The 10640-nt window shown below is 34.5% G+C and overlaps 1 non-coding gene across 1 annotated transcript; it reads left to right on the forward strand.

Moving 5' to 3' along the window:
• The first annotated feature begins 9284 nt into the window (after positions 1–9284).
• Positions 9285–9391, forward strand: LOC136201568 (small nucleolar RNA R71). Its single transcript, XR_010673915.1, has one exon. It is a non-coding gene; the product is annotated as a small nucleolar RNA R71 (small nucleolar RNA).
• Positions 9392–10640: the final 1249 nt, after the last annotated feature.

Raw genomic sequence — 10640 nt, forward strand, 5'->3', positions numbered from 1 at the left:
AACTTGGATAGCATTGTAACGAAAACTTTGAGATCCGGGTCGTCAATCTTTCTCTCAAACTCCGTAGGCTCGTCAAACCTCATGCGCTTCAGCCGTCACTTCTTCTCACTGGATCTTCGGAATAGAGACTGGTCAGTCCACTACCAGAATGAAAACTAAACTAATACTGTGTTTATAACTAATCTAAATACAATTTGTGCACAACACGATTGTTTACAGAAATGTAATCTAACTTTCTGACTCATTTCTGAATCAAAAACTCAACATAACAATTTTCTTCTCTAATTTCTCTAACTTTTCCAACATAACCAACCTTGATTTTTGAAATGAATCACTTATTTATAGTTGGTGAAGGGTTGTAAATGACGGGTCGTGTCTGCTGGTGAAGGGTCGCTTTTATCCGAACGAACAGACGCGTTTTTACGAATTTTAACATGTGTTTAGTGTGCAGGAGGGGTGTCTGTCGCGACTGAGATTCTGAAAATCTCAGTCGCGACAGGAGGTATAGGTGCGTGTTTTCGAGATTTTATTTCCCCCGGTCTGGACTTCGTAAGTCGCGACTAAGATTTTGAGAATCTCAGTCGCGACAGAGAGTGTTCCTCCCTGGCGTACGACTGTTTTTCGTCCTCCTCGAGCGTTCTTCTGACTGATATGCATTCTCGGTACGTTTTTAAGGTTTTTCCTCCATTTTAGCTCCGTTTTCGCTCCTCTTTGGATTTTACCAAATATTTAGGTACCTTGCATCAAAGAAGTAAATAAAGACGTAAAAGTATTCCAAATGAATATAATTAACACGATTTCAATGTAAATCTAACGTATTTATATAGGATATTTTAGGTATATTTTGGGCTTAACAAACTCCCACACTTAAGCTTTTGCTAGTCCCGAGCAAAATTTCATTGAATTTATTCTTTAATCAATCTCTTAATAAATAGAATATATACCCATATATTTCTTCTTTAAATTAGTTAAACCGAAAGATAAACTTTTCATGGTAAATTTATACGCAAAGTATCAAACTAGCTAGTATAAATGAGATATATCATTCGTCTTGTATCTCAATTTTTATATTGAAGTATTCGAGACGGTGTAAGCACGCATGTTTCCGAATCTTTTGTCTCAAGGCATTTCTAAGCACAAAATTTCCTTTCCCAAACCTAAACTATGAATTCATTTAAGGTTTAACATATTTGCTTTAGTTACGCCCAAGATAAGGGTGGTCTCGATCATAACTTTATACGCATTAATTTGCTTTCGTGTTCGTTTAAGAGGTACCGACCATGCCATGGTGGACGCAATCGTTACTTAAAACTTTAAACACTTTTAATTTTGCTTTAATTTATATCGTTGCTTTCATACCTCGACCGTGATAAGGGTGGTCGCAATCGTGGCCAAAAGTAAACGATACTTAATGTTCTTCCCTTTCGTACCTCGATTGTGATAAAGTTGGTCTCAATCGTGGCCAAAAGTTAAGAATACGACTACTTGATTTAATTAATAAAATAAAATTGGGAAAGAAAAATAGCACATTCATCCTATATTGACTTGAAATTCAACATGTATTATGGCTAAAGTTTCCTTAAAAACTTCAATTGGTTTTTAATGTAAGACGAAAAAAATAATATCGAGCTAAAAAGCTAAAGTTGTTAGTTCGATTTATGCCTATAAACCTAATTGAAAATTGAAAATAAGATTTATATTTATCATGAATTCATGATATAAAGTAGAGATTTAAAACTAAAGAAATTTTACTTATATACATTTACTCGAGACGTTTTTGATAAAATCGTATCGGAGATTTGTAAAAATATTTGTAAAAATATTGCCCGTATAGAAATATTATTTCTATCAATAATGATAACCTTAAAATATGCTTAACATTATTTTGAAAGTTAAATTGTTTGAAAACATATGAAATAAATAGTTAACAAAAATTTTACGTTTATGAAAGATTGCTATTAGTTTGGAAAAGTGTTGCACATTATATAAAAATGTTGCATTGTTTTGAAAAAATGTTGCATATTATATTTGACTTAAACTGAATAATAACATGCATTGATACTTAAAATAAATATCATTCATTCTCATTCGTTGCATTCATTCGTACTTAAAAATAAAATGGGTATGAAATACCTCCTCCCACACTTAATTTGGACCATGTCCTCATTGGTGCAAAAAGCGATAAAACACGAAAAATAGTATGAAATAAACCATACGAATTAGAATGGAAATATAGTACCATAACATAAAAACATAATAATAATAATTGTACCAAACATAATTAAAAAGATTGTACTAAACCAAATAAAACAGAATAATAACGAAAATGAGTTTAAGAGAGAAACGATAAAACCTATCAAGGTGATGGTGGTGGAGAAGGTGTAGTCTCAACTCCTTGGCGTCGGAAGAAAGAGAGCATCCGGCGACGAGTAGACTTGTGCTCACGACTCAATGTAGTGATCCTTGAACTCATTTCGGCATTATTGGCAACGACTTCATCTAACCGCAAATTCATGTTACGGTTATGCTCGTTCATTTGTGTCAAAACACGTTGCCATCCAACTTGTTCTTCTTCATTTGGTTCCATATTTGCTTGCTCTTGTGCATTGGCATCAACATTCTCCTCCTCCTCATCATCTTCATCAAATTCCTCTTCATCCCCCTCATCATCATCTTGGGCACCTAAACCTTGAGAACCCGATGCTTCACTACTCATGGTAGCAAAAACACGTCTTGTGCGATCCGCATAGGAGATAAAGGCGGGTGGTCCCAACTTCTTTAATAAATTGGCCCTTTGAAGTGCCGTGAGATCCAATGATGGTAAACCAACATGAGGCATATTTTGATAATCCGCTAATTCACCTCGAGCGCCCAAAACAATGCCGGTAATTAAATTACCCATAGGCACTTGCTTATTGCGGGACTTGGAAGCTCGAACTAAATTAGTAAATATCATTTCAATACTATCAATTGTCAAACCTTTAAAAATAGCATCAAACACAACCAAATCATGAACTTGCACTTTAGAACTTTCAACCCGACCAAATAAGGAGAATGATAAAAATTTGTGAAAGAAGAATACACAATCATCCTTAATTAGCTTGCTAGATGTATTCTTAGGATGAACAGCATCTAAACCGGTTAAAGAATTCCAAACCGCGTTTGAATCAAAAGGCTTCGGCTTTGAATAGAAATTTCGAGTAGGAAAACCAAACCAACGGTTCATAGCCGCATAATTAACATTATAACGGACTCCATCACTCCTAAAAGAAATAACTCCTTTCTTTTTGTCATAGGTTAGAGTAACCAAAAACCCAATAATATACGTTTTAAGACTAGGAAAACGCATACTAGCAAATCGTTTCCAACCAAGAACGGTAAAAAATTCATCAATACGCTCGGTAAAAGAAAGAGTATTTACCGTGTCGGTGTCAAGAAAAGGCATGTCCACAAACTCTACAAGGACATTAGAAAACCGGCGATATAGGCGTCCTTCGGCTTCCGACGTGATATCGAATGGCGCTCCATATTGAACCCGTAATCTATTGATCTCGGTGGCCTTGGTTTTGTTTGCAACGGTCTTTTGTCTAGGCATAGTGTTTGGTTTGTGAAATTTAGATGAAAATAGATGAAATTTGGGTGAAATAGGTGAAGTAATATGAAAGAGAATGGTGGTGAATTGAGGAAGAAGAAGAGGAATAGGGTAAAAATTTATGGGGAAGATGAGTGAATCTTGTTATTGGGAAGAGAAAAGTTGATTGATTGGTGTAAAAATAGGTGGTATAAATAGGTGTAAGTAATAGGTATTGATTAGGATAGTTGAATAGGTAGTAAATAGAGTAGGAATAGGAAAAAATGTCAAAATTTCGCCCAATCCCGCACCTACCAGTCGCAAGTCGCGACTGAGATTTTCAAAATCTCAGTCGTGACAGACAGAAGGGAAAGGGCGAAAATTTGCCTGAAAAATGTTCCTTCGCTGTCTCAACTGAGAATTCGAAATCTCAACTGAGATTCTGAAAAAATCTGGGTAATTTGGGACTGTATTGGATGATTTTAATACTTCGAAACTAATTCCTCTTTAAAATTAAGTACCAAAATGTGAACATTAATCCCTGAAACTAAGATAAACAAAACTAAAACATTAAATTAAAGGAAACCCAAAGGTTGTTCCTTAAGATAAAAGAAATAAACTAAAGAATTAATGCACTTTATTTATCTTTGGTAAACAATACCACAATATACATCTATATATAAACATTACAAAAACATAATTGACAAACAAGCACTCATATATATTAAAAACAACAAACAGAAACACATAAAATCTATATATATATCCCTAACTAGAAGACAAACGATGTTCGGAATCTCAACTGAGATTTTCAAATCCTGAAACATAGAAAATCTCAACTGAGATTTCTGCACATATAGTTTCTCAATAATACTTAACACTTATTGAAAATTTCAAAACATGACTAAATTAAAATGTTAATGTGAATAAAACTCATTTTGACTTAATGATAATAAAAAGAAAATTAAAATCAAAGTAAAATAAATTAAAAATAAAAATTGATAAATTAAAAAGAAAACAAAAACATTAAAAAGAAACAAATAAAATTAAAAACATAAAAATCAAAGAAATTAACTTTAAAATTTATCCACGGATGCAATTGCTTGAATTGGAACTCCGTCAAAATAAATTTTACAACGATTACCATTGACCTTGAATCGGTTGCCATTAGACTTCTCTAGCTCCAATGTTCCGTAATCAAATGTTTGAACAACAAAAAATGGTCCAGTCCATCTAGATTTTAGCTTACCTGGAAATAATTTTAATCTAGAACTGAAAAGTAAAACCTTATCTCCAACATTAAAGGTTTTAATTTTGATTTTGGCATCATGCCACTTTTTAATTTTCTCCTTATAAATGCTCGCATTTTCGTAGGACAAATAGCGTAATTCATCCAACTCGTTTAAGTCAAACAAACGCTTTTTCCCTGCGCTTTGCAAATCATAATTAAGGGTTTTTATAGCCCAATATGCTTTATGTTCTAATTCAACTGGCAAATGACAAGCTTTACCATAGACTAATCTATAAGGTGTCATCCCGATAGGTGTTTTAAATGCAGTACGGTATGCCCATAGTGCATCGTCAAGTTTATGTGCCCAGTCTCTTCTAGAAGACGAAACTGTTTTCTCAAGTATCCATTTGAGTTCTCTATTCGAAATTTCTGCTTGACCATTCGTTTGAGGATGGTACGATGTAGATATACGATGGTGTACTCTATATTTTTTCATAAGTGACTCAAAAGCTCTATTTACGAAGTGAGTACCACCGTCGCTTACCATAACTCTAGGAACTCCAAATCGACAGAATATTGAATTTAAAAACTTAACAACTACTTTAGAATCATTTGTCGGGGTTGCAATTGCTTCAACCCACTTTGAAACATAATCTACGGCTACTAATATATAATTTTTGCCAAAAGAAGGAGGAAAAGGACCCATGAAATCAATACCCCATACATCGAAGATTTCAACTTCCAATATGTTCGTAAGAGGCATCTCATCTTTCCTTCCTATATTCCCCGTTCTTTGACATTTATCACAGCGGATAATAAATGAACGGACATTTTTAAACAGAGTAGGCCAAAAGAATCCGCATTCAAGTATTCTAGCTGCTGTTTTGCTTACGCTATTATGACCTCCGTAAGCACTAGCATGACATTCTATCATTATAGACTCTTGTTCGAACTCACTAACACATCTCCTGAATATTCCATCGCCGCATGTTTTGAACAAGAATGGATCTTCCCAAAAATATTTCTTAACTTCTGAAAAGAATTTCTTCTTTTGCTGAGAAGTCAATCCATCTGGCACAACATGTGCAGCTAAGTAATTGGCTATATCCGCATACCATGGAGTTATGACACTTTGTAATTGCATGAGATGTTCATCGGGGAAATCATCTCGAATGCCTGATGTTTCACCGATGGGACCGTTTTCATCCTCAAGTCTTGATAGATGATCGGCGACCAGGTTTTCAACTCCCTTTTTGTCTTTAATCTCAATGTCAAATTCTTGCAATAGTAAAACCCATCTAATAAGACGTGGTTTTGCATCTTTCTTAGCAAATAAATATCGCAAAGCTGCATGATCAGTATAAATGATAACTTTAGATCCTAACAAATAAGATCGAAACTTATCACATGCAAAAACTACTGCTAACATTTCTTTTTCAGTGGTGGTGTAATTTAGTTATGCACCAGACAATGTGTGACTCGCATAATATATAACATGAAGTTTCTTATCCTTCCTTTGACCTAATACACATCCTACAGCTAAGTCACTCGCATCACACATAATTTCGAAAGGTAGATTCCAATCGGGTTTTGATATTATAGGTGTACTGACTAAAGCCGTTTTCAAAGTATTGAAAGCTTGTAAACAATCTTTATTAAAATCAAAAGTTGAATCCTTCATAAGTAAATTAGTAAGTGGTTTGGAAATTACAGAAAAATTATTTATAAACCGTCTGTAAAAACCTGCATGACCTAAAAATGATCTTACTCCCTTAACAGTGGTTGGTGGGGGTAATTTTTCTATAACTGAAATCTTTGCTCTGTCCACTTCTAAACCTTTTTCAGAAATCTTATGACCTAAAACAATTCCTTCGTCTACCATGAAATGACATTTTTCCCAATTTAAGACTAAATTCGTTTCCTCACATCTAGACAATACTTTATCTAAGTTCTGTAAACATGCATTGAAAGAATCTCCATAAACTGAAAAATCATCCATGAAAACTTCCATTATGTCTTCAATGAAGTCATTAAATATTGCTGTCATACATCGTTGAAAAGTTGCTGGTGCATTACATAAACCAAAAGGCATTCTCCTATATGCAAAAGTTCCGTAAGGGCATGTAAAGGTTGTTTTATCTTGGTCATCCGGATAAATATAAATTTGAAAGAATCCGGAATAACCGTCTAGAAAACAGTAAAATGCATGACCTGCTATCCTTTCGATCATTTGATCAATGAAAGGTAGAGGAAAATGATCTTTCCTGGTTGCTTTGTTTAGGTTCCTATAGTCTATACAAACCCTCCAACCGGTGGTGGTTCGTGTAGGTATAAGTTCACCTTCATCATTTCTTACAACAGTTATGCCTCCCTTTTTAGGTACACAATGGATTGGACTAACCCATTCACTATCCGAGATCGGATAAATGATTCCATTGTCTAAAAGTTTAGTAATCTCATTTTTTACTACTTCTTTCATGTTCGGATTTAAGCGTCTTTGCCTATCCGCTTTAGGTGGCTTATCTTCTTCTAAATGAATTCTATGCATTACTATACTAGGATTAATTCCTTTTAAGTATGAAATTTTCCATCCCATACTTCCTATCCTATTTCTAACAACTTCTTTCAATTTTTCTTCTTGATCACTTGTTAATTTGTTAGAAATAATTATAGGTAGAGAATCGCCTTCGCCTAAGAAAGCGTACCTCAAATGACTGGGTAACTCTTTAAGTTCTAATTTAGGGGGTGTTACAATTGAAGGCGGAACTGGTTCATCTTCTCTAATCAAAGGCTCTGGGTCCTTATCATCTAATTCCTCATTTACTATAGGTTCAATTATTTCTTCACGTTGAATTATATCATTCACACATTCCTCGACTAAATCAAGTTTCATATAAGCGAATTCCTCCATAGGGTATTTCATCACTTTGTTCATGTTAAACTCGACCTTATCTTCTCATATCCTTAAAACTACCTTCCCTTCCGACACATCTACTAGAGCGCGTCCCGTGTTCATAAATGGTCTACCAAAAATTAAAGGACAATTTACATCATATGCAAAGTCTAAGATAACAAAATCGGTAGGAAAAATAAATTTATCGACTTTGACCAAAACATCTTCAATTATACCATATGGCCTTTTAGTGGTTTGATCCGCTAATTGCAAAACCATATTGGTACGTTTGATATCTTCTTCTAAACCTAACTTGTTAAAAATAGACAATGACATTAAGTTTATACTTGCTCCTAAATCACAAAGACAACTTGGGAATTCAATATCTCCCAACTTACACGGAATAGTAAAACATCCGGGATCCTTGAGTTTAGTGGGCAAATTACTTGACACTATTGAACTACAGTCTTCTGTTAACGAGATGGATGAAATTCCTTCCCAACTGATTTTCTTTGAAATCAAATCCTTTAAAAACTTACCATAGTTAGGAATTTGTGTGATTGCATCCATAAACGTCAAATTGATATGCAAATTTTTAAGTTTATCCAAAAACGTTAGAAGTTGTTTATCATAGTCCTTATTTCGGACTTTGTGCGGAAAAGGTGGTTTGGGTACAAAAGTTTTAGTACCTGTGTCAGATGGTGAACTATTTGTGTTTAAGATATCTTCTTTGGACTTTGGTAAATCAGTTCCTTGTAATATTGCATCTTTGGGCATTTCAGGCCCTTGATAATTTTTTTCCTGAACGAAGAGTAATAGCCTTCACCTGCTCTTTCGGATTTTCTTCCGTGTGGCTGGGAAGACTTCCCTCTTTTCGGGATGGAATTGATTTAGCAAGTTGACCAATTTGAACCTCCAAATTATGGATGCTAGATGAGTGGTTTTTAATAAGCTGATCGAATTTATTTTCGATCCGTTTAAAACCATCGTCGTGATTACTTATTTTTCCACTGATAGCATCTATAAACTTGTCGATTTTAGAAGATAAAGTGCTAATCGTATCTCTTGACTGATTTTGATAATTAGTGGTACGATTTTGATTAGCACTACTATTATTGTTACTGTTGTCTTTCCAGTTAAAGTTAGGATGATTCCTCCATCCAGAATTATAAGTAGTAGAATAAGGATTATTAGTTTGGTTTTGCCCTTGGACAAAATTTACCTGTTCGATCTCACTCATATTGTCGTAGTCCAAATCCGTTTGGATTGGATTACCATTGGTATCGCGCGATGCCATAAACTTGTCAATTTTGTGCGATAAAGCAGAAAATTGGGCTTGTAGCATTGCGACTGGATCAAGTTCAACTATACCTTTAACTGACGATGTGGTTGAGGATGATGGTTTTGCCACCGGCATATGTCCACGTTCCGCGGGCCATATACTGCTGTTGATTGCCATTTCCTCCAAAAGTTCTCTCGCTTGGGCTGATGTTTTCTTCATAAATAGCCCTCCCGACATAGCATCTAATGAACCCCTAGTTGTAGGATTAAGTCCATTGTAAAATGTTTGCATTAAAAGTTCAGCGGGTAATTGGTGGTGTGGGCATAAACGTTGAAGTTCTTTAAAACGTTCCCAAGTTTCATAAAGGGTCTCATTATCATTTTGAGAAAAAGATGTTAACTCCTTTATGACTCTTGCGGTTTTTGCTAAAGGAAAATATTTAGATAAAAACGCTTGGGCTAATTGTTCCCAAGTGGCAAAAGTTGCGGCTGGCATAGAAGTTAACCATTCTTTGGCTCTATCCTTCAAAGTGAAAGGAAAGAGTCGAAGTTTGATTGCTTATGCAGTCACATCTGGAATTTTAAAAGTGTCACAAATTTCAAGGAAATTTGTTAAGTGGGTGTTAGGATTTTCGTTAGGTAACCCATAAAATGTTACATTATTTTGTAACATATTAAGCAAGGCTGGCTTAATTTCAAATTGATTTGCGGTGATTCTGGGTCTAACGATATTATTGGTTACACCGGCCACACCTGGCCTAGCGTATTCCATTAGTGTTGGTGGGTCTGCCATTTTTTCTGGCTCGGTATGTGTTTTTACTGGGGTCTTTTTTTTGTTTTTCTTGTTTTTCTTGTTCTTCCTAAGGGTTTTCTCAATTTCTAGGTCTATAGGGTCTGGTGCAATGCCTGAATTTCGAGAACTGTGCATGAACCTGAAATTTTGCACGAACCGAAACTACCTACAAAACAGAATTTGATAAATAAATAAATAAATTAGTATATGAAAACTTTTAAATTATAAAAGTTGGATTAAGTATGTTTAAACCTAGATTCGAAATAAAACATGAAAAATTTAAAATTTTGTCAAAAATTTTGGCGTTCCCCGGCAACGGCGCCAAAAACTTGTTGAGCGATTTCCGCAAGTGCACGGTATACGCTTGTAGTAATAAAAGATATCGAACCCACAGGGAACGCTTTTAACTAAACTTTATTTAATTCGGTTTAATCACGTGTTTAGGTTTAATAAAAGATAAACGTTTTAGTTGATTGAATAGGTTTTGGTAAATTAGGATTAGATAGAAAGATTATATCAAGTTTAGAAGACAATTCCGTTTTGGAATTTTGATTACAAAACAGATACTTCCGTAATTGGAATAAAATACATGTTTATTTTCATTAAGCAAAGTAAACAACTTTAACTTTGTGAGATTATGGACATGAAACAATATATCAATTTACTCAATTAAATGGCTTTGAACCGTAGAAATCTCTCTGGATCGGAGTAGATTGCTACCTTAATCAAACTAGCATTTTATGTTTGATTAGTCGCGGGCCAGCGATCATATCATCCATAAAAACTAAATCTGTCAAGTGTTCAACAAAGTTCTTATATGAATAAGATGGAAATAGAACGTTTTAATAAAAACACCAATTTATCATTTTGA

Source organism: Euphorbia lathyris, chromosome 7 (assembly GCF_963576675.1).
Source record: "Euphorbia lathyris chromosome 7, ddEupLath1.1, whole genome shotgun sequence".
Taxonomy (NCBI): domain Eukaryota; kingdom Viridiplantae; phylum Streptophyta; class Magnoliopsida; order Malpighiales; family Euphorbiaceae; genus Euphorbia; species Euphorbia lathyris.